Here is a 23,986-nt window from a genome sequence, read left to right as displayed (position 1 = left end):
TCAGCAGACGATGAGTCAGAAGGGTTACAGCGTTCATGAATAAATGTCAATGGCTGACCAATTCCAGATGTAGATGCCACCTGTCCAACCTCAGTTGTCATTACAGAAGTTGAAGGGCCTGCGGTTCCAGGAACGTGTATTGTGGGATGAGAATTATCTGGGACGCCAGATTTTGCCTCAACCGCTAGGAACTGGAACTAAAGAATCTATGAGAGAGGATAAATCACCAGTTTGCAAAGTGTCCTGCAAAACAGACAATAAATCCCAAGCACCATGGCCAGGGGTAGTAGGAGGCCCATTAGTGGCCAGATTCACCTCATCATACTGAAATCAGAATGGGAAGAAACAACCCATTGCATGTTAGCAGCATGAAACACATCATTCACACCTGAGAGACCACCACCATCATGCCCTGACAAAGAAGCAGCAGACATAACAGGACTGCCAGATGGGGGAGTATAAAAAACATGCACATTCACACCATGTACAGCCACCATTAGATGCATTTCGCGATCACATCAATATTATGTGGAGAAAGCTGCAAAGATCGAGGCACTCACACTCAAAACATTACCATGCGACTGTACTTGAAAATCATGAATGAACCTTCTGGAACCTCTGCCATTCAAATCTTAAGGCCCCCAATGCACGCCCTGACAAAAACATCAGACCCCCTAATGTTAGCTTTGCGACCCCTCTTAGGTGTTGTTCCCCCTCTCCCTGCCAAAGAACCCCCTTGCGACCCGATGGGCTGCCTCTTACCCCTAGCCCTACTTAGTGCTCATCTGCACCATAGAGGGCCAAGCGCGTCCAACAACGCTGTGACTGCGCGGGATCAGGAGAAGACCCCCGAAACCACCGCCTACACTAAAAAAGACAGGAGTGAGGGCCACTGCTGAAGGAAGGCCGAAAACAAGGCCTGCATATCCAGAGTACCCGGAACAGGTAAGGAGGGCCTGAGAGGGTTAACCCACTATACACGCCCAATGGCATCCGGCAGAGGATTGGGCCCCACATCAGGCACAGGAGAGAAAGTTGTGGGAAATTGGGCTCACTTCCCACTATACCATCAATATGGGGGAATTAATAATAGGAGGCCCCAGGGCAAAGAAAGTGTTGTGTCAGAGGCAGAAGCGATTGGTCCTATGTCACCAACATTGGATAAATGTTATATAGTGGGCCCTACAGACAGGAGCAGGAAAATGCTGGGGACTAAGAAACACAAGAGTGGAGGAGGATATATTTCAGCCACAACAGCAGCAAACAGAAGGAGCTGGGAAATAACAGATTCAGGAGTTGGGGGGAATAACATCAGATTGGCTGATACTTATCTGGTTTTCAGATGATTCCCCAGCAAGAATGTAAAAGCTACCTCCTGATATTGTTTAGGCTGAGCAGAAGATCTCTTTGAACGCTGCATGGTGAATAAGAAGAACAGCAGCACCAAACTCGTCAGCTTCTGATCCAGAGGGAGAAGAGGACAGGAAGTCCATTAAGGACAGCTCATAAAGGTAAGGAGGGGCCCACAAACTTTTGCAACACTTTTGCACTACAAACCTACTCCTCTTCACCTATCTCACTCCCCTGCAGCCTTAACCCTTAGGGCCTTCCACTAACTTTAGATATTCAATAAAATAGGCATTTCAATGAAGCTAGTAATTGGTGAATGCCCTAGATAAAATGTATTATTATATAAACACACTTCAAGGTACTACTAAGAAAAAAATGTAAAGCACCGAACACAGATAAGGAAAAAGAAACTATTGCCTAGATTTAGAGTTCTGCGTTAGCCGTCCAAACCAGCGTTAGGGGGTCCTAACGCTGGTTTTGGCCGCCTGCTGGTATTTAGAGTCAGTCAGGAAAGGGTCTAACACTCCCTTTCCAGCCGCGACTTTTCCATACCGCAGATCTCTTACGTCAATTGTGTATCCTATCTTTTCAATGGGATCTTTCTAACGCTGGTATCTAGAGTCTTGGCTGAAGTGAGTGTTAGAACTCTAACGACAAAACTCCAGCCGCAAGAAAAAAAAGTCAGGAGTTAAGAGCTTTATGGGCTAACGCGGTTCATAAAGCTCTTAACTACTGTGCTCTAAAGTACACTAAACACCCATAAACTACCTATGTACCCCTAAACCGAGGTCCCCCCACATCGCCGCCACTATACATTTTTAACCCCTACTCACCGCCGCAACCTACATTATCCTATGTACCCCTAATCTGCTGCCCCTAACATCGCCGACACCTACATAATATTTATTAACCCCAAATCTGCCCCCCCCCCCAACGTCGCCGCTACCTACCTACACTTATTAACCCCCTAATCTGCCGACCGGCACCTCACCGCCACTATAATAAATGTATTAACCCATAAACCGCCTCACTCCCGCCTCAAAAATCCTATAATAAATTTTATTAACCCTAATCTGCCCTCCCTAACATCTGCGACACCTAACTTCACCGCTACTATAATAAATGTATTAACCCCTAAAGCTAAGTCTAACCCTAACCCTAACACCCCCCTAAGTTAAATATAATTTAAATCTAACGAAATAAATTAACTCTTATTAACTAAAGTATTCCTATTAAAGCTAAATACTTACCTGTAAAATAAACCCTAATATAGCTACAATATAACGAATAATTATATTGTAGCTATTTTAGGATTTATATTTATTTTACAGGCAACTTTGTATTTTAAACTAGGTACAATAGCTATTAAATAGTAATATCTTTAATAGCTACCTAGTTAAAATAATTACAAAATTACCTGTAAAATAAATCCTAACCTAAGTTACAATTAAACCTAACACTACACTATCAATAAGTTAATTAACTAACTACCTACAATTACCTACAATTAAATCAACTAAACTAAATTACAAAAAAAAAAACCATTACAAAAAATAAAAAAAAATTACAAGAATTTTAAAACTAATACACCTACTCTAAGCCCCCTAAAAAAAATAACAAAGCCCCCCAAAATAAAAAACAGCTCTTTTGCATTTTAAATAAACATACAATACCCCCCCCCCCAACATTACAACCCCACATACCCCTAATCTAACCCAACCCCCCTTAAAAAACCTAACACTAAGCCCCTGAAGATCTCCCTACCTTATCTTCACCACGCGGGTATCGCCCGATTCCGTCCAGAAGAGGGTCCGAAGTCTTCATCCTATCCAGCAAGAAGAGGTCCAGATCGGAACAGCCAATAGAATGCGAGCTCAATCTGATTGGATCAGCCAATCGGATTGAACTTGAATCTGATTGGCTGATTCAATCAGCCAATCAGATTTTTCCTACCTAAATTCCGATTGGCTGATAGAATCCTATTAGCCAATCGGAATTCGAGGGACGCCATCTTGGATGGACGTCCCTTAAAGGACCTTCATTTGTCAGGAGTCGCCGGAAGAAGAGGATGGATCCGCGTCAGCTGCTTCAAGATGGTCCCGCTCCGGATGGATGAAGATAGAAGACGCCGCCTGGGATGAACATGTCTACTGGTCCGGATGTCCTCTTCTTGCCGTAAAGGATGAAGACTTCGGACCCTCTTCTGGACGGATCGGTGATACCCGGCATGGTGAAGATAGGTAGGGAGATCTTCAAGGGCTTAGTGTGTAGGTTTATTTAAGGGGGGTTTGGGTTAGATTAGGGGTATGTGGGTGGTGGGGTATTGGTATGTTTATTTAAAATGCAAAAGAGCTGTTTTTCTTTGGGGCATGCCCCGCAAAAGGCCCTTTTAAGGGCTGGTAAAGGAAAAGAGCTGTTAAATTTTTATTTTAGAATAGGGTAGGGCATTTTTTTATTTTGCGGGGCTTTGTTATTTTTTTAGGGGGCTTAGAGTAGGTGTAATTAGTTTAAAATTCTTGTAATCTTTTTTTATTTTTTGAAATTTATTGTTTGTTTTTTTGTAATTTAGTTTAGTTGATGTAATTGTAGATAATTGTAGGTAGTTTAGTTAATTAATGTATTGATAGTGTAGTGTTAGGTTAGTATTTATTTTACAGGTAATTTTGTAATTATTTTAACTAGGTAGCTATTAAATAGTTATTAACTATTTAATAGCTATTGTACTTAGTTAAAATAAATACAAAGTTGCCTGTAAAATAAATATAAATCCTAAAATAGCTACAATATAATTATTCGTTATATTGTAGCTATATTAGGGTTTATTTTACAGGTAAGTATTTAGCTTTAAATAGGATTAATTTATTTAATAAGATTTATTTATTTCGTTAGATTTAAATTATATTTAACTCTAGGGGGGGTTGTTAGGGTTAGCCTGAGCTTTAGGGGTTAATACATTTATTATAGTAGCGTGAGGTCCGGTCGGCAGATTAGGGTTTAATACTTGAAGTTAGGTGTTTGCAGATGTTAGGGAGGGCAGATTAGGGGTTAATAAAATTTATTATAGGGGTTTTTGAGGCGGGAGTGAGGCGCCTTTATGGGTTAATACATTTATTATAGTGGCGGCGAGGTCCGGTCGGCATATTAGGGGGTTAATAAGTGTAGGTAGGTAGCGGCGATGTTGGGGGGGGGGCAGATTAGGGGTTAATAAATATATACTAGGGGTCGCCAATGTTAGGGGCACATAGCTATAATGTAGGTTGCGGCGGTGTACGGAGCGGCAGATTAGGGGTTAAAATAATATTGCAGGGGTCAGCGATAGCGGGGGTGGTGCAGATTAGGGGTTAATAAGTTTAAGGTTAGGGGTGTTTAGACTCGGGGTACATGTAGGGTGTTAGGTGCAGACTTAGGAAGTGTTTACCCATAGGAAACAATGGGGCTGCGTTAGGAGCTGAACGCTGCTTTTTTTGCAGGTGATAGGTTTTTTCCAGCTCAAACTGCCCCATGTTCCCTACGGGGGAAATCGTGCACGAGCACGTTTTTGAAGCTGGCCGCATCCTTAAGCAACGCTGGTATTGAGAGTTGAAGCCGCGAGTAAATATGCCTGTACGCTCTCTTTTTGGAGCTAACGCAGCCCTTCAGAGAACTCTAAATACCAGCGTTGTTTAGAAGGTGCGAAGGGGAAAAAAACATGCGTAGCTAACGCACCCCTTCTTAACGCAAAACTCTAAATCTAGGTGTTAGAGATCGCAATATGAATGCTCTTCACCAGCAGAATGATATATGTTCATACAAATAGGTATATGTATGTGGCTAAGTCACTATACCTACCAGCGGATCCCTCTTCATATCACGGCACTTGATGAGCAAGGAAATAATTCCCCTGTTGCTGAAACCTCGTGATATATAGCCAGGCCATGAGATGAATCTATTCCTTATCCTGAAATAAGAAAAAACTAGACTGAAGGAATTAACCTAGGCAGCTGCACAGTGCTGTGTAATTTGAACAGATATAGATAGATTTTGCTGTAAGTTGGTCATTTGCATGTGTTGCCATATAATCAGGGCCGGACTGGAAAAAAAAAGCAGATTTAAAAAAATTGACACCACATTTTTCTCATGGTGAATTGTGGGATACTTCCTCTTCCAATATTTTTCCAGAATAAAATTATGTTTGTAATGAAAATAAATGACAGATTGTTGTTATATAAGCACCCTACAATACAGTTTCATCCATGACTTTCACAGTGGGAAAAAGATCTATACAGTTGAGGATTGCAGATCCAGGAGAAATGTGCATGAGGATTTCTTTACAAAACAAGTAGAAGTCATTTGAAAATCAGCCAATAGGAATGTGAGGGTACCTCCGATTAAAAATTCAGTGTGCGGCTGGTGACCACATGAAGAGGACGTCGGCGACCAAAGATAAGAAAATGGATTAATATAGAAGTCCGCCACCGGAATGAGTATAGAAGACAGCTGCCGGGATGAAAATGGACCACTACGCTACGGAAAAAAAAAAAAAAAAAAAAAAAGCAGCAGTGCGTGGGAAGGAGGGAGGGGAGAGGAGGGGGAATGTGGGAGAGGGGAGAGCAGGATCCTATGTGGGATCCGATGTGGGAAAGGGATCTGGGAGAGGTAGGGTAATGAGGGGGGGGGGCAGCTACACTCACAGAAAAAAAAAGTTTTATTGATGTTAAAAAAAAGTAAAAAATATAGGAAACTAGGTACTGGCACACAGCTGCCAATACCTAACATGGCGGCTAATAGGTAGAGGGGGGGGTTAGAGAGCTGTTTGGGGAGATCAGGGAGTAAGGGGGGGATCCTACACTGCAGAAAATATATTTAAAAAAAGAAAAATAAACTTTATTTTCATGCTGGCAGACTTTCTGCCAGTACTTAAGACAGGGGGTAGGGGAGGAAGAGAGCTGTTTGAGAGGGATCAGGGGTGGGATGTGTCAGGTGGGAGGGTAATCTATACACTAAAGCTAAAATAAACACTACAAAACTACCTGATTAACCCCTTCACTGCTGGGCATAATACAAGTGTAAATACTCTCTCTGTGCAAAGAAAATCACAAAGACAAGGGCGCCTTCCTCGTGTGATACAGTTTGGACAAATGTAAAAAAAGGTGAATACAGATTTTATACTCACAAGTAAAGCAGCACTCTGTTGTGCTTATAGAGGCAGACTTGGAGTTCACAGTGTCCCAGTTCACTGACCAAGGCAGTGCAACAAATCACTCCAGGGTAGATTTCAATCAAGCTCAGGCTCTCAGCGAAGAGTTTAAAATACCATAGTTTAATGGTGCAGTAAAATACAATATAAAATGTCACAAATGTGACCATAACAATGGATAAACAAGGAACTAGTTTCTCAGATCTCTGTCTGTTTCTCAGGCTTCTATCCAAAGACTGAGAGCTCTGGCTTATAAGTGCTAAATGACCACTCTAAGAGTGAAACATAACCCACACCTATTCAGGTGTGGAAGTGAACCTGCCTCATCAGGGTGTGAGTGCACACCTGTTTTCAATCAGACCATAGTTAGAATACAATGATTAAAAACCATTTCCAAATAATTTACATTATACTAAAAAACAAACAAGTACTATACAAATTGGTTAATAAAGGATGTAAAAAACAACAACCATAGCCAAACATTATCTTATGGTGGATATCATGTCAGCATCATATGTTATAGGATATTATTATGGTATTCTAAAATAGTAACATTAAAAAATTGTTCCCCACCCTTTTTAAAAAATAAATATATATATGCACACATACATATATAAAAGGTACATGATATTCTAATTCTTGGTGTTCATACCAAATGTCTTAGTATGTTGTCAGTTAGTCTAAATAAGTTAAAGTTTTATTAAAGCACCTATTGATGTTAACAGCCTTGGTCAAATATGTATAAGCAACATTTTCTATAGGAGAGAGCCCTTTATATTATGCAGGCCTTATTGAAACTATATATATATATATATATATATATATAATATATATATATATATATATCTACACATATATATCCATACACATATACATATACACACACATATATGTATATGTATATGTGTATGGATATATATGTGTAGATATATATATATATATATATATAGTTTCAATAAGGCCTGCATAATATAAAGGGCTCTCTCCTATAGAAAATGTTGCTTATACATATTTGACCAAAGGCTGTTAACATCAATAGGTGCTTTAATAAAACTTTAACTTATTTAGACTAACTGACAACATACTAAGACATTTGGTATGAACACCAAGAATTAGAATATCATGTACCTTTTATATATGTATGTGTGCATATATATATTTATTTTTAAAAAGGGTGGGGACCAATTTTTAATGTTACTATTTAGAATACCATAATAATACCCTATAACATATGATGCCTGACATGATATCCCACCATAATATAATGTTTGGCTATGGTTGTTGTTTTTTACATCCTTTATTAACCAATTTGTATAGTACTTGTTTGTTTTTTTAGTATAATGTAAATTATTTGGAAATGGTTTTAATCATTGTATTCTAACTATGGTCTGATTGAAACAGGTGTGCACTCACACACCTGATGAGGCAGGTTCACTTCCACACCTGAATAGGTGTGGTTATGTTTCACTCTTAGAGTGGTCATTTAGCACTTATAAGCCAGAGCTCTCAGTCTTTGGATAGAAGCCTGAGGAAACAGACAGAGATCTGAGAAACTAGTTCCTTGTTTATCCATTGTTATGGTCACATTTGTGACATTTTATATTGTATTTTACTGCACCATTAAACTATGGTATTTTAACTCTTCGCTGAGAGCCTGAGCTTGATTGAAATCTACCCTGGGAGTGATTTGTTGCACTGCCTTGGTCAGTGAACTGGGACACTGTGAACTCCAAGTCTGCCTCTATAAGCACAACAGAGTGCTGCTTTACTTGTGAGTATAAATCTGTATTCACCTTTATTTACATTTGTCCAAACTGTATCACACGAGGAGGCGCCCTTGTCTTTGTGATTTTCTTTGGCACAGAGAGAGTATTTACCCAGACTGGTTTGTGACAAGGAGCTGACATCTGGATCTAAGGGAGAATCTTATATATGTGCTACCCAGGAGGACTAATAAACCTCTGAAGTGCCCTCCTAATCTTGGGACTGTCTGTGCATCAATATCATATACAGATAAGAACTTATTAGAGACTTAATACTATTTATTATATATTGTTTAAAGCTGCATTTTCTGTTTATATTGATCTTATCACATCACATTTGATGAGTTATCACATCACAATTTTGATGAGTCCATGTCTCATTTTTTCTGTAATTGTCATTATTTTGTCTTTATACATTATTATCTGATCATTTTATATTATTTTTATAGTGTTTATTGTTTTTACTATACTTCAGTATTGTCCTACAGATTGTTGTAATACATCTATATTTATATTAGGCCTTGGTTGACCTTTTTTTAAAAATGATATATTTCTTCTAGCACCCCCTAGAGTTACACTTGCATAGTGTAACAGGTAGTTCTATAATACAAGTGTGGTGCACAGCTGCATTTAGCAGCCTTCTAATTACCAAAAAGCAATTCCGAAGCTATTTATGTCTGCTATTTCTGAACAAAGGGGATCCCAGAGAAGCAATTTACAACCATTGTGCCATGATTGCACAAGCTGTTTGTAAATAATTTCAGTTAGAAACCTAAATCTTGTGAAAAAGTTAATGATTTTTTTTTTATTTTATCTCATTTGGCGGTGAAATGGTGGCATGAAATATAAAAAAATGGGCCTAGATCAATACTTTGGGTTATCTATTAAAAAATATATATAAATATTTGATAGGTAAATATAAAAAAATAGGCTCTATTTCTGTTTTGAAACTTGGAGTGATAGCAAAAATGCAAAAAATAGTCTGGTCTTTTGGGGAAGTTTTAGTCTAAAAATTCACGGTCCGTTAAGGGGTAAACATTGCGTATTTCGAAACTCAGGACAAAATTTAGAAACTATTTAGCATGGGTGTTTTTTGGTGGGTTGTAGGTGTGTAACAGATGTTTGTGGTCAAAGTTAGAAACAAATGTGGGGGTTTAAATATTTATCAATATTTTATAAAAAAAATTTTTTTATAGTAAATTATGATACTAGTCCTAAAAACCCGTTTACACAGGCCATTTTTTGCAGTACAGCGGTCCCACCCCTTGCTCGCTCTCGCTCTCTCACCCCCTCTTATTTGCTCTCACCCCCTCTCTTTTGCTCTCACCCCCTCTCTTTTGCTCTCACCCCCTCTCTCTTGTGCTGACTGCGCCCGGCCCCGCCACGGCCAGGCTCTCACCATGCCCGATCACGCCCTCACCCATGCCCAGTCACAATCCCCGGCCATGTCCCGACCATGCCCACTTTCACTGTGCCGCCAAACAGCAGATCAGGTAATGCCAGGTGTGTTTGTTCTGTGCTGTCTCTACTGCGCATGACAGCTTCGGACAAACACACTTGGCCTTTTATATTATAGGGTGATGACAATAATAATATCTTTACAAAGTCCATTTAATGGGGAGAAAAAACAGTATATAAGATGTGTGGGTACAGTAAAATGAGTCAGAGGGGAAAATTATAGCTAAACACAACACCGCAGAAATGTAAAAACAGCCCTGGTCCTTAACTGTAAGAAAATTTAAAACCGTCTGGTCACTAAGGGGTTAAGGGCTATTGCTATAGTTTAGTGTTAGTAGAGGTATTTATATTTTGGGTGGGGTGTTTTTTTATATGTGGTTGTAGAATAGGCATAATTGTTTTTTATTTTTGGTTAAAAAAAATTCTGTAATAGGTTATTTTACTTTGGCAGTTTAAGGGTTATTTGAGGTAGGACGCTTATGGCGATTCAGGTTAGTGCACAAAAATGGGAGTTTTTGTTTTTTTTACTTTTCTCTCTCCATTGAAGTATATTGGGGAGTACATTAACGCGGTTGTGATATTCTAACTTCTGCTCTATGCGTGCGGCGGGTTAGCACGCAAGCAAAAACTTTCAACTTTTAATTACCTCTCCTCTCATAATCTAGACCTTAATGTTTTAGATACAAATTATTTTATTTCTATTAACATAATGAAAAAAAATAGACTTATGTAGAGGTTAGTAACAAAATAATCAGAACTAGAACATAATGAACCTACCTCTTTAATTTAATCTACCTCTTTAATTACATGGGGTGTTGTTGAAATGTTTTACTTTGGTCTTTAACATGTTGCTTGTTCGTATAGCCTCACTTATGATTTCAGGGGCAAAAGATATAATATCACATGGAAGAGTTTCTGAAATATATAATGTGCTGAAAAGCACACCGGGTCCCTAGGGCTGTCCTCTCTCAAGAATAACTCAGTGCCCACGTTGACAATAGTGTAAGTCAGGTTCCTAAACTGCATAGGGCTAGATTACAATTGGAGCGCAAACGATTTCACAAGGGTTTTCGCGATCATTTGCGCTCAGTTTAAAATGCACTCATATTCTAAGTTGATTTACGCTAGAATTCTTAATGCAATCTCAGAGCTGTGGTTACCTGTTTTTCCGAAATAAAGTGTCATAAAACAACATCAAAAATGCATTACAAAGTACAGTTACACTCATAATAACACTATCTACTAAATTTTTAAAAAAAATATTGCACACAAAAATTGTAAGGGCTCAAAGATATGAGATCTCAGGTGTTAGAAAAAAAAAAGCCGAAGGACTTAAAACACTGAGATACCTATGACTAAACATATGTTTGTATGTTTACAGGTCTTATATATATATATATATATATATATATTAATATATATATATATATATATATATATATATATATATATATATATATATACTATATATATATCTAATACTATTTCGTTAATCCTGCCCAGAGGGCAGTCTATTGTGGTGATGGAACTACCCTGCCATTTTCGTAATCCATGTTACAAACGCGATTATTAGTACTAGATATATATATCATATATATACTGGTAAGTGCATTGAAGCCTTTTCCAATGAAGTAGCTGAAAACATGTAATAGCATATTTATGCAATATTTATATTTAATAAACTGTTTAACTGTGTATGTACTGTACATATTTCACATTCCAATGTTCTGCACATACCAGAATATGTTTTAAGTATTTTTAAATGTGTGTGTGTGTATATGTATATGTATATGTATGTGTATATATATATATATATATATATATATATATATATATAATATATATATATATATATATATTTGTTTTAAAAACCATCAGATATATGTTTTTTTTTTTTTTTTTTTCAACTTGCAGCTGAAGTATAACTGTTTACACAGAACTTACTCTGCTGAGCTGAGGAGATTGTGAGGTAAAATATCTTCCTTTTTTACATAGAGATGCTCAGGTGATATTTTCCTGTCAGCTTTTTACAGCTATACTGCATCAGTTTCAAGTGATTTAGCATGAGTAATATGTCCAATTTAAGTATGTTCTATAAAATGTCATGAAATGTCCAGTGAAATCTCATAAGATCACAGCAAATGCAAAGCATTAGCTCAGCACTGCTGATGCTGATTGTCTATTGTTTTTTCTATTTTCCAACATGCTGCTAGACAGCAGCTGAAGTATAACTGTTTCCAGAGCACTTTACTCTGGTGAGATGAAGAAATTGTGAGGTAAATTATCTTATTTTTTGTCAGCTTTTAACAGTTATGCTGCATCACTTTCAAGTGATTTAGCTTATGGGTATTATGTCCATTTAAGTCCTAGAGACTCCCAAGACCACTATTTGAAAGGTAATTGCCTGCTCTTTCAAATGGTGGTTTGGGGTATAAAGTGCAATAAAAATAAAAATAAAATAACAATGTAAATCATTTTATATTACAGTAAAACAGGCCATAAAAAAAGCCTAGAGACCCCCATGCCACTTGTTTTAAAACCCAGAATCCCCTCTTTAACATAAGGCCCCTATATGCGGTTTAATACCAGGTGATCACTGTGGTAATAGTGATCACCTGGCATGAATAAGTGTGCATTTATTTAAGTAGATATATATTATACCAAAATGCCCTCATTTATTTGAAAGTAACCCCTTTTTTCCACTATAGAGTTTAGAGGAAAAAAAACACACACCAGTATTGTTTGCAACCTTATTTATTAACATTTTAATGAAACTATTCCTTTTTTTTCACATGTTTGTTTGTACAGTTCTCACATGTTTGTTTGTACAGTTCTCACATGTTTGTTTGTACAGTTCTCACATGTTTGTTTGTACAGTTCTCACATGTTTGTTTGTACAGTTCTCACATGTTTGTTTGTCAGTTTCACATGTTTGTTGTACAGTTCTCACATGTTTTGTTTGTACAGTTCTCACATGTTTGTTTGTACAGTTCTCACATGTTTGTTTGTAAGTTCTCACATGTTTGTTTGTACAGTTCTCACATGTTTGTTTGTACAGTTCTCACATGTTTGTACAGTTCTCACATGGTTTTGTACAGTTTTCTCACATTGTCATGTTTGTACAGTTCCTCACATGTATGTTTGTACAGTTCTCACATGTATGTTTGTACAGTTCTCACATGTATGTTTGTACAGTTCTCACATGTTTGTACAGTTCTCACATGTTTGTACAGTTCTCACATTTTTGTACAGTTCTCACATGTTTGTACAGTTCTACATGTTTGTACGTACAGTTTCACTGTTTGTTTGTACAGTTCTCACATGTTTGTACAGTTCTCACATGTTTGTACAGTTCTCACATGGTTTGTACAGTTCTCACATGTTTGTTTGTACAGTTCTCACATGTTTGTTTGTACAGTTCTCACATGTTTGTTTGTACAGTTCTCACATGTTTGGATATATTTATAAATAACATTATAGTTTGAACAGCACAGAAAAGATCAAGTCAGCGAGCATTGACTGTGAGAAGCAGAGTTTTAAAAATTACCTCACAGTTAAAAAGTGTACCAAGACAACCATGATTTCATGGATTGGTCGTGTTCCTGCCTCAGTGCTCTAACAGGTGTTTTGTGCTCACTCACCGCTGCATCCTCCAACTGTCATCAAGCAGCCTGGTTATCTCGCACTGCACCATTTTTCTGTATGCAGTGTCAGGAAAACACAGCACAAGAGATAAGTAATGTTTTATTTATTTATTTTTTATTTTACACTGTGGCTGCTCACTAAGGCAGACGTTGTATAGAATTGAAGATAATTTTTATTCTTTTTTATAATTTCTTCATGCCTATCCTGTGATTAAAAGTAAAGTAAATTGATCATCTCATTTGCACATAAACAAGTGGGTAAAAGCCAGATTCTGACAGAACCCATGACTAATTTAGACAGATACACACAAATTTAAGTGTTTTCTACACAAACATATCCAGACACTTCTGGATCCAACAATATTCTATACAAAAACATCTTGGTCCTTTCGGGACCAACTCTTTTTATTGAAAAACATCAGGATCCTGCCGGACCCATGTCTAAATTTAGACAGATATATACAGATTTAAATGTTTTCACACAAACAACATCCCAGACTACTTCTGGAGCCAACAATATTTTACACAAAAACATGTGGGTCCTTCCAGACACAAAACTCTTTTTTTACAGAAAAAATAGCTGGATCCTACCGGTTCCATGTCTTAATGTAGAACAGATACACACAAATTAAGTGTTTTCCACACAAACACATCCAGACACTGGATACAACAATATCTTTACACCAAAAACATCTTGGTCCTTTCAGGACCAACCTCTTTTTTATTGAAAAACAGCCCGATTCTGTCGGACCCATGACTAATTCTAGACAGCTGGGTCCTTCCAGAAGCAACTATTATATATAGAAAAACAGTACATACCCTACCGGATCCCATGTCTAATTTTAGAAAGATACACATAAAAATTATTTTAAAATATAAACACATCCAGACACTTCTTGATCCCAACATTATTTCACACTAACATCTTTGTCTTTGCAGAACCAATTCTTTTTTTTTTTCTTTTTTTTTTTAATACAGAAAAAACAGCCTGATTCTAATGGATCCATGTTTAGATGGTTACCCCATACATCTGTGTTGTCTTCACAAACACATCCAGACACTTCTGGATCCAACACTATTTTACACAAAAACATCTGGATCTTTTTACATAAAAAACATTTAGGATAGTTCAAGAAAAAAACATATTTACAGAAAAACATCTGGATCCATACCTAATTTAGACAGATTATACACATAAATGTAATTTTTTTTCTATGAAAAAACCTCCCCACATCTAGAATACTGCTTGATCCAATGCTATGTTTTATCAGATCCCTAACAGAACCAACTCTTTTTTTTACTAGACATTCTGATGGATCCATGTCTAATTTAGACAGATACACATACATTTAAAAGGTTTTCCCACACAACACATCGACACTAGATTAGTAGATTGTCATAGCGGCGCCCTTGTATCACCAGCGTGTTAAATACCTCTGCAATTGCAATTGTAAATAAGTATAAAACAATTGCAACACGTTTCTCAGCCCACCGGTGGCTGTTTCATCAGGCATCCTGATGAAACAGCCACTAGTGGGCTGAGAAACGCATTGCAATTGTTTTATACTTATTTTAATAAAGTAAGTTTTATTTAAACTTACCACTTGCTGCCATAGTCTGTGTTTTTGTTCTAAACACCATCTACCTGAGATTGGACAACTGGAAGTTCCTGACCCTGAAGGATAAGTCTACTGGTTGACTGTATTGACCCCAGCTTGCCTCTGTAGCACTAAGGTCAGGTGCTCCACTAAATGTGAGTGTATATTTATCTCTCTCTACCTCCCACTGCTTGTCTCAACAATACTAGTCCATATAGGATCCTTTGTGTTTTTCTATATAATTCTCTGCAGAGATCCGGGTACATTCTATAGTCCAGTCTTCTGGGTGACTGACACTGATCCCAGACTGCCTCGTCCACACCACTAGGGGTGTCTGACCATATGTGAGTGTAATCATTAACACCTATCAAAATTCTGTTCTATACAATATTGGGCCATGTGGCATTTCTGTTTTTTTTGTGTTGTCTGCAGTATACATCCAGACACTGCTAGATCCAATGAAAAGCAGACGGATCCTGGCAGATCTATATTATATATAACTTTGACTGATACACATACATTTAAGTGTTTTACACACAAACACAATCAGACACTTCTGAACTTTACAGGACCAGCTCTTATTTTACAGAAAAAAGCTGAATCCTGTCAAATCCATGTATAATTTAGACAGATACATACAAATGTAAGTATTTTTCACACAAACACAAACAGACACTGCTACATCCAATGCTGTTTTATAGAAAAACATCTAGATCCTGCCAGAACCCATTTTTACACACTAGAAAAAAGTGTGTAAAAATAGCATTGGATCCAGCAGTGTCTGGATGTGTCGAAAAGACTGTCCTTCTCAATTAGATATGGTTCTTGCAGGATCAAGTTGTTTTTATGTAAAAGGATCCAGATATTGTTGTGTAAAATAGTGTTGGATCCAGAAGTGTTTGGATGTGTTTGTGTGGAAAACCTTTAAATGTATGCGTCTGTCTAAATTAGACATGGATCCAATAGGATTTGGCTATTTTTCTGTAATAATGTTGGCTCTGGATCAATATGTTTTTTGTTTAAGGGAATAGGAAAGTCAAAATTAAACTTGCATGGTTCAGATAAAGCATGTCATTTTAAAATCACTTCTATTTTCAAATGTTCTTTGTTGTATCCATTGTTGAAAATGAATACTAACATATCCTTCAGTAGTGGGAGCTACTCATTGATTGGTGCCTGCACACATTTGTCTCTTGTGATTGGCTAACTAGATATGTTCAGCTAGCTGCCAGTAGTGCAATGCTGTTTCTTTAGCAAATGATAACAAGAGAATTAAGCAAATTTTATAATAAAAGTACATTTGAAAGTTGTTTAATATGTTCTATCCAAATCATGAAAAATGTTGGGGTTTCCTTTCCTTTAAAATTGCATTGCATTTAGCAGTGTCTGGATGTATTTGCGTGGAAAACACTTGGATTTGTGTATGTCTTTCTAAATAAGACTGGATAAGGCTGTTTTTGATTTAACAGAATTGGTTATGGTAGGATCCTAATGATTTTGTGTAAAATATTGTTAGATCAAGCATTGTCTGGATGTGTTTGTTTGGAAGACACTTAATTGTATTTGTCTGTTTAAATAAGACATGGATCCGGTAGGATCTGGCTATTTTTTGTAAAACAAAAAAAAGAGCTGATTCTGAAAGGATCCAGATTTTTTTGTGTAAAATATTGCTAGATCAGAAGTGTCTGGATGTGTTTGTGTGGGAAACACGTACATTTGTGTGTGTCCGTTTGTCTAAAGTAGACATGGATCTGGTAGGATCTGACTTTTACCCACTTCCAATTGGGGATGTTTAATGAAGCCTGGGTCTACTTTTACCCTCTCTCTGTGTGGTATGTAGAAAGTGTTTAGTCAGTTTACAATATTGACGTTAATTTGCTTAGCACATAAACCAGACCATCTTGTTCAAATAAGCAGCACACCACAAAATTTAGTTTTACACTGTTTACAGATCAGTTTGTAGCTGTTTACATAATATGTCACATTTTTTGGGGGATGTTACTGTCTAGTATAAGGTAAGGAATATAGTTTAATATCAGTAGATTTGAATAAGTATCATTATTATTTATTTTTATTTTAATTAGGGGGCCCAGAAAAAAATCTTCCAGTAGGGCCCTCTGTTTATTAATTCCACAACTACTTTCTTCAAATTTGTCCAATGGAATTGTAGTCCACATACTCTATGCGCACTAACTTACAGAATTTGGGGTGTGCACGGGTGACAGTTATGCAACATGATGGCCTCAACAGTTCAGACACTGACGACAGAGGATCTTCTCCTAAAGTTAAAAGACTGGGATACAAGTCACTGAAGATGAAGTACAGAAATTCAGAGGTATGTTTAATTTTAGGTGCTGTTAAAATCATTTGATATTTTTGTGTATCTGCCCAACTTTTAGTTGTGCTCTCCCACCAAAACTTTTGATTAGGTAAATATTTTGGCCTGAAAAAAAAACAACAACATTTATGCTTACCTGATAAATTATTTTATTTCCTGGCATGGAAAGTCCACAAATTCATTCATTACTGTTGGGAATGTGAGACCTGGCCACCAGGAGGAGGTAAAGACACCCCAACCAAACCTTAAGTATCACTCCCACTTCTCATACTCCCCCAGTCATTCAGCCGAGGAAATAAGGAAAAGTAGGAGAAACACTAGGGGTATAGAGGTATCAGAAGGTTAGGAAAAATGCCGCCTTAAAAAAATAATAGGGTGGGTTTGTGGACTCTCCATGCCAGGAAAGAAAATCATTTATCAGGTAAGCATACATTTTTTTTTTCTTTCCAATGGCATGGAAAGTCCACAAATTCATTCATTACTGTTGGGAATCCAGTACCCAAGCTAGAGAGGACACAGAATGAACAGGGAGGGACATAAGGTGGGCGGACCTAAACTGAAGGCACCACCGCTTGAAGCACTTCTCAGATAGTTTTATATCAGGAACATCCAAAGTAGATAATACCTCCTTGAGTAACAGACAAAGGTGTTCGAGTTTGAATCTGAAGTTAATGTCCTCAGACTCCGCTGATCTACCCGCAGCAGAGTCAGATATCTCACCTTCATAGGCTAAAGAGGTATGTTCATCCTCCGAGTTTTGTGATAGACTGACCAATGGAGTCTCAATAGAAGAGATTCCTGTGTCAGAGATAACATGTTCTTTCTCTTCCTCTTACCTGAAGCTGGTAAGGCACTCAGCGCAGCAGAAACAGCTGATTGAAGTTGTGCTTCAAAGTCTCCTGGTAAAAAAATTCACCCATGAAGAGATTGAGCTGAGATGCAGGGAACTGCCATTACAACTACTTGTGACGGGGACTGAGGGGAAAGTTGAGACATGTCAGGGGCAGCATAGTTCTGAGAGGTAGAGGGCTCTGAGGGGTTAAATAAGAAACAGCAGACAAGATTTAGATTGTTTGGATTTTGACTGTGACATGACAACTAAACATGAGGAACATAACTGTGCAGGGGGTATCACAGGGGCCTCTTCACAATACAAATACTTGTCACCCAAAAGTAAAGAGGGAGAATCATTGCCCAAATCCATTCTATCCTCCATAATGGGTAAACAGATCCCTACAGAAAAAAGTAAACGCTCAAACACAGGAAAGCAATTAAATAAAATGACAGAATTTATTCTCAAAAAACTATATGTGAAATTAAAATAAATATTCTCTAAATGGCACCTCTTTAGGCCCCAGCAGTGACTGGGGAACTTACCAACCTCCTTCTGTCTAGTTTTAGTCCAGTGCCGACTACTGCGCTGCACGCTACCTCCTTACTTACATAAGTAAAAAACACTACCATTATAGATTGTGCACACCAAACGCCCTTTTCATTTAAAAAAGCCCAGACAGCCTTAGTCCCATTTGCTGATACAATCCTTAAACAGATCAATCAGCAACTGTTAGAACAGTGCCCTGCAAAAAACTTCCCAGAAAAAATATAATCCCACTAGAATGAAGAATATATATGTCCCCAGGCTCCTTAGGGATGTAAATAGGAGATTTAAACCCCTCATAGTGCCTTTATGTCATCCAACCCTTTGAAGGAAAAGACACTTAGCTTTGGAGCCTCTGCTGTGGGGCAGACACAACACTTCCAGGTCTGACAGTGTCATGAGATCAGGACACATCTCCTTTCCAGGGCGTCCTCAAATCCGGTAGCGGGTGTCCTCCCGGGCTTCACACATTGCTGGCGCGGCGGGCATTCGTGGGTGCTCACGCTCACATTGGCACCGCGAAAATTCAATTTGCAGGTGTCGAGGCACAGTGCGCGCATGTCATGTCCCTGCCATCAGAGTGGTGTGGGGACTTCTGATTGGTCTCCTAGGGGGTGACTCCTAGCATCACTATGGTTATGGGGTGTTTTTCTCTATGGGATATAAAAGCCTGGGCAGTCCCCTATTCCAGTGCTAGGTTATTCTGCCTGTTTACAGAGACCAAGCATTTTCTTCCAAGTACCTTTCCCTGAGTCCTTATCATACCTTGACTTCCTGGTTTTTGACCTCCGACTTGTTTGCTGACTACGCTACTGGCTGCCTGCCCTGACCTCGGATCTGCTGAACACGTTTTTTGCCTTTTCCTTATCTGTTTGATGTATTGGATTCCTGCTACTATAACTATAGTAGGTTGTTCTCTGTCTCCTGCCAATTGGTTCTATTCGAGAACCATGTCCACTGACATATGACATATGTCGTATGACATGAACCTGAAGTAGAAAGAAAAGCAGTTTAAACTAACACTGGTTGCCAGGTGGGTGTGTTAGCACAGATTGCTTGAAGAAGGACAGAGAAGATCCCTGCCACATTCAGCAGCTAACAGCTACCAATACTCTTACTAAGAGGTTTACATGGACACAGAATTAACCCCAGTCCTATCTTGAAGGGAAACTACCCATTAAAGGACTTCTTTTCAATTTTTCTTTAGATCACCATCTTCGCCAAACTCCAATTTAGAGAGGCAAAGAATGACTTGGGGAGTATGGGAAGTGGGAGGGATACTTAAGATTTGGTTGGGGTGTCTTTGCTTCCTCCTGGTGGCCAGATGTTGAATTCCAAACAGTAATGAATACATTTGTGGACTCTACAGGCCACTGGAAAGAAATATTGTTTTGTTATTTAGATTAATTGTTATTATTATTATTATATTTATGATACCAGAAATGTTGGAGTATAAATTGGCACGCGGTCTTAAAAACAGGTGGCGATGATGAAAAAGCAGTGAGACGGTGTAATGGTCAAAGACATCGTCCATTGCATGCTTACATAGAAAAACAATTAATAACCAGTACATTTTGTGTAAGGTGGCCCTTATTTATGTTTGAAATTGAATTAATTTATTTGAAAATATCATCTGTTTGAATTAATTAATATGAATCTTATTGGTATATATTTAAATGCTTCCTGGGCATTATACAAAAAGGCAAATTGTGAAGTTTCTTGACTCTGACATACTAATTTAAATAATTTTGAGTTTAACCATATGTGTACTGACTACAAAGTTATTTTAAATGTGTTTTTCTAAATTAGCCCATTGAAAGTCGAAGTTTATATTAATGATACTAATGATTTTCCATTGAAAATAAAAATTAAACGTCATTCATTTTAGTGTTGCTGAGATCTATCCTCAAATTCACGCTGATCTACGCTTCCTTTCAGAGAATGAGGTGGATGGAGAAACAATAGAGTGTGGCCTCACTGAGAACATGATATCATACTTATTTGAAGGTTCATTTAAAAAACAGGCCAAATTCAACAAATTAATACGGGAGATGAAGGAGGTGGTAACGATAACTCTAGAACCAGTGCCACCAGAATGCTATCAGCAGCTTTCAACTACAGAAATGTAAGTATACATTAAGTAATATGTTTTATGCTTATGTCTAATCTTAATAGGTAAATTGGTAATCATATGAATATATTACAGTAGAAAATTGTTCATGTTAGTGGCTAATCATCAGTGTTACTAGTAATGCAAGTTCTTAAAGGGTGTTCACCCAAAAATAAAAATTCTGTCATTTAATAACCCTCAGGTCATTCCAAACCTATAAGACACGTGTTCATATTCAGAACACAAATTAAGATATTTTTAATATTCTCTCATAATTTTTTGTCCATCCATTGCAAGTCAAGGCAATCAACATTTTCAAGCTTCAAAAAGTAATAAAAGGCTCCATGTACGAAGCAGCATATGCTGCTCCAGAGCCCTTGCGGGGCAGGTTTGCACATGTGAGCCTGTTTCCTGCAATGTAAAAAGCAGCAGTCATTAGCTGCTGCTTCTTACACTCTTTGCCACCTCTGAGGTGCCGAAGAGTACTCACCAGTCACCAATTGACAGCCCTTTCTCTTGCATGATTGTTCATGCAAGTGAAGGGGCGGGCATTACACACTCATCGGAGTGTGTGATGCATACGGGCCAGCGTGCATGCATGGGGCCCAAAGACATCATAAAAGTAATCCATATGAATTAATCCAAGTTTTCTTAAGAGACACAATTGCTTTATATAATGAACAGATTTTAATTTAGGATTTTATTCAACCATAAACATTGATCAATGTACATACATAGATCACATTAAATATGGTACATGGAAGCTCAAATGTGCTTGCTTGACGCGCTAAAACCTATGAGGTTTGTTCTTGCACGCCAAGCAAACACGTTTGAGCTTCCTTTACCATATTTAATGTGCTTTGTGTATGTGCGTTGATCAATGTTCACATGTGCAGTGTTCTCCAAAAAAAATGTTGCCATCCGGGTGTCATTATAAAGTAGCTGGGTAGGGGTAGTGTAACACTTTGTAATGTTATTAATTTTCTGTTATCCAAAGCAAAAATGAATTGCATAATTTGATAAAAATTATTTAATTATAATTTGAGCAATAAACATTGAACATTTTAAATATTAGCCAATTTTAGCTTACTTTTGGTTAAAATCTTAGCTGGGTCATCAGTAAAATCAGCTTGGTGGTGCACCTATTAAAAAGGGCCTAAATTAAAATCTGTTATTCATATGGATAGGAATATTCATATGGATTACTTTTACAATGTATGTACTTTTTGAAGCTTGAAAACATTGATTACATAGACTTGCAATGGATGATCAAAAATGATAAGAGAATATTAAAAATATCTTCATTTGTGTTATGAAAATGAACAAAAGTCTTATGGATTTGGAATGGCATGAGGGTGAGTAAATGATAATAAAATTTTCATTTTTGTGTGAACTATCCCTTTTTATACCCCATCCTCACTGAAGAAATGGAACAAGTGGGAGACTGCCTGCTGGTTTTGTCATTCCACCATTTCCCAGAGATCTTCAGACCAGACTCATAACAAAGAAACATGTCAGAAATCCTCCAAGATAGACACAGAATCATTAGAGTTCTCCATGAAGCTATGATGAACACACATTGTAAGTCATTATGTTCCATAATTTGTTTAACATTGCTTAATCTATATACAGTTAAAGTATTGATGGTGCTTTATAAATAATTAATGTAAACTAAGTATTTTGTTTTTCATCTTAGAAGTTTCTTAGAGCCAAATGTGGTTTTAATTCAATCTTTCAGGTATCCCACCAATGCAGAATATGTACAAGTTGTTAAAGCACTTATTGTGAAATATCCTTTCCTTAAGGATCTGGAAGGGAATGGTTATGTAAGTTACAAGGAAAGGAATTTACCAGTATAAATAGGAGTTACATAAGATCATTGACCATGGATGATATGTTCTCAGATATCAGACATTTCAGAAGTTCTAATGAACAGAAATTGGTGGATTCTGTATATATACATTTTAAAAAAAAATGAGGTTGACCTTTTGATCTGATCTGTTTTTACCCTCTCTGTTAGCATACTTGGCACCAATCCCTCAAGCGAAAATTCAAAGCAGAGCGTGCACCTCTGGTTCTTGATGAAGAGGTAAGAAAGGAGAAGTTTGGGCACAAGAGAGTGAGACTATCGGAAGAAACTTCAGGAGCCTGTCAGAGATCTATGTCAGGGGTAAGTGTATAGTTTAAACAGTGGTTCTCAAACCTGTTATGAAGCTCCTGAACCACTGCACATTTTGGATGTCTACCTTTTTGGACACACCCAATTTAGGTCTTGCAGTTAGGGGTTGACTAATATAGGTTTTTTTATGGCCGATGCCGATATCTTTGAGAGAAGGGTGGCCGATATATATATATATATATATATATATATATATCACACTATTTAATTTAAACACTTCTGCCAATTGGACATAGCTACTACATCAAAGGATACTTTGCCCAGCTTACTCTGTTGATGTAGTATCTACATCCAACCTTCTGGCCCATGCTGCGGTCCCTGCTTTCAGCTCTAACAGCTAAGACCACAGCCAGAGGCAGAAGGTGTAGGGTAAGAGAGTGCTGATCATGCTCCCGTTACTATATGAAAACAGATCACTGATACAGACAGTGACACTCTGTGTCACTCTCTTTATCTACTGCTGTGGTGCAGTTAGTAGTGTGGGAGGGAAGGAGGAAGCAGGTGGTCGCCCATCACCAGAGGTGTGGGAGAGAGAAGGAGGAGGTGGGTCTTCTATACTGCAGAAAAGGTTTGGGATGGAGGGAAGCAAGAAGGGATCTGCTATGCTACATAAAAAACATGTGAGGGGCATTTGTGCTATGACTGCCCATGTGGTATGTAAATAACTTCAGTGAGAAGCCCAAAGTTTATGAAAAAGTAAATATGATCACATTTGAGGTGAAACAGTGGCATGAAATATACCTAAATTGACCTAGATCAATACCTTGGGTTGTCTACTAAAAAAATATCATTTTAATAGATGAATTTAAAAAAGGCTCTATTTCTGTTTAAATGGAGTGATAGCCAAAATGCTAAAAATTCTCTGGTCTTTTGTGCAAGTTTTTCTCTAACATTTCAAGTCCTTAAGGGGTTAAAGATAGTAAATACCACATTTATAACTATCAAATGCTAAATTTATTAACTAGTAAATTATATAAATGCATATTTGCTGA

The 23,986-nt window shown here is 37.6% G+C and overlaps 1 long non-coding RNA gene across 2 annotated transcripts; it reads left to right on the top strand.

The window, feature by feature from the left end:
- Positions 1-17,282: 17,282 nt before the first annotated feature.
- LOC128655449 (uncharacterized) lies at positions 17,283-22,958 on the top strand. Of its 2 annotated transcripts, none has more exons than XR_008401802.1 (3): positions 17,283-17,324; positions 20,644-20,830; positions 22,836-22,958. It is a non-coding gene; the product is annotated as an uncharacterized LOC128655449 (long non-coding RNA). The 2 variants fall into 2 exon arrangements; XR_008401801.1 differs by lacking the exon at positions 22,836-22,958 and adding an exon at positions 22,241-22,309.
- Positions 22,959-23,986: the final 1,028 nt, after the last annotated feature.

This window comes from Bombina bombina, chromosome 4 (assembly GCF_027579735.1).
Source record: "Bombina bombina isolate aBomBom1 chromosome 4, aBomBom1.pri, whole genome shotgun sequence".
Lineage (NCBI taxonomy): Eukaryota > Metazoa > Chordata > Amphibia > Anura > Bombinatoridae > Bombina > Bombina bombina.
Note: the sequence above shows the minus strand (reverse complement) of the source record. Positions and strands in the feature narration are given on the sequence as shown.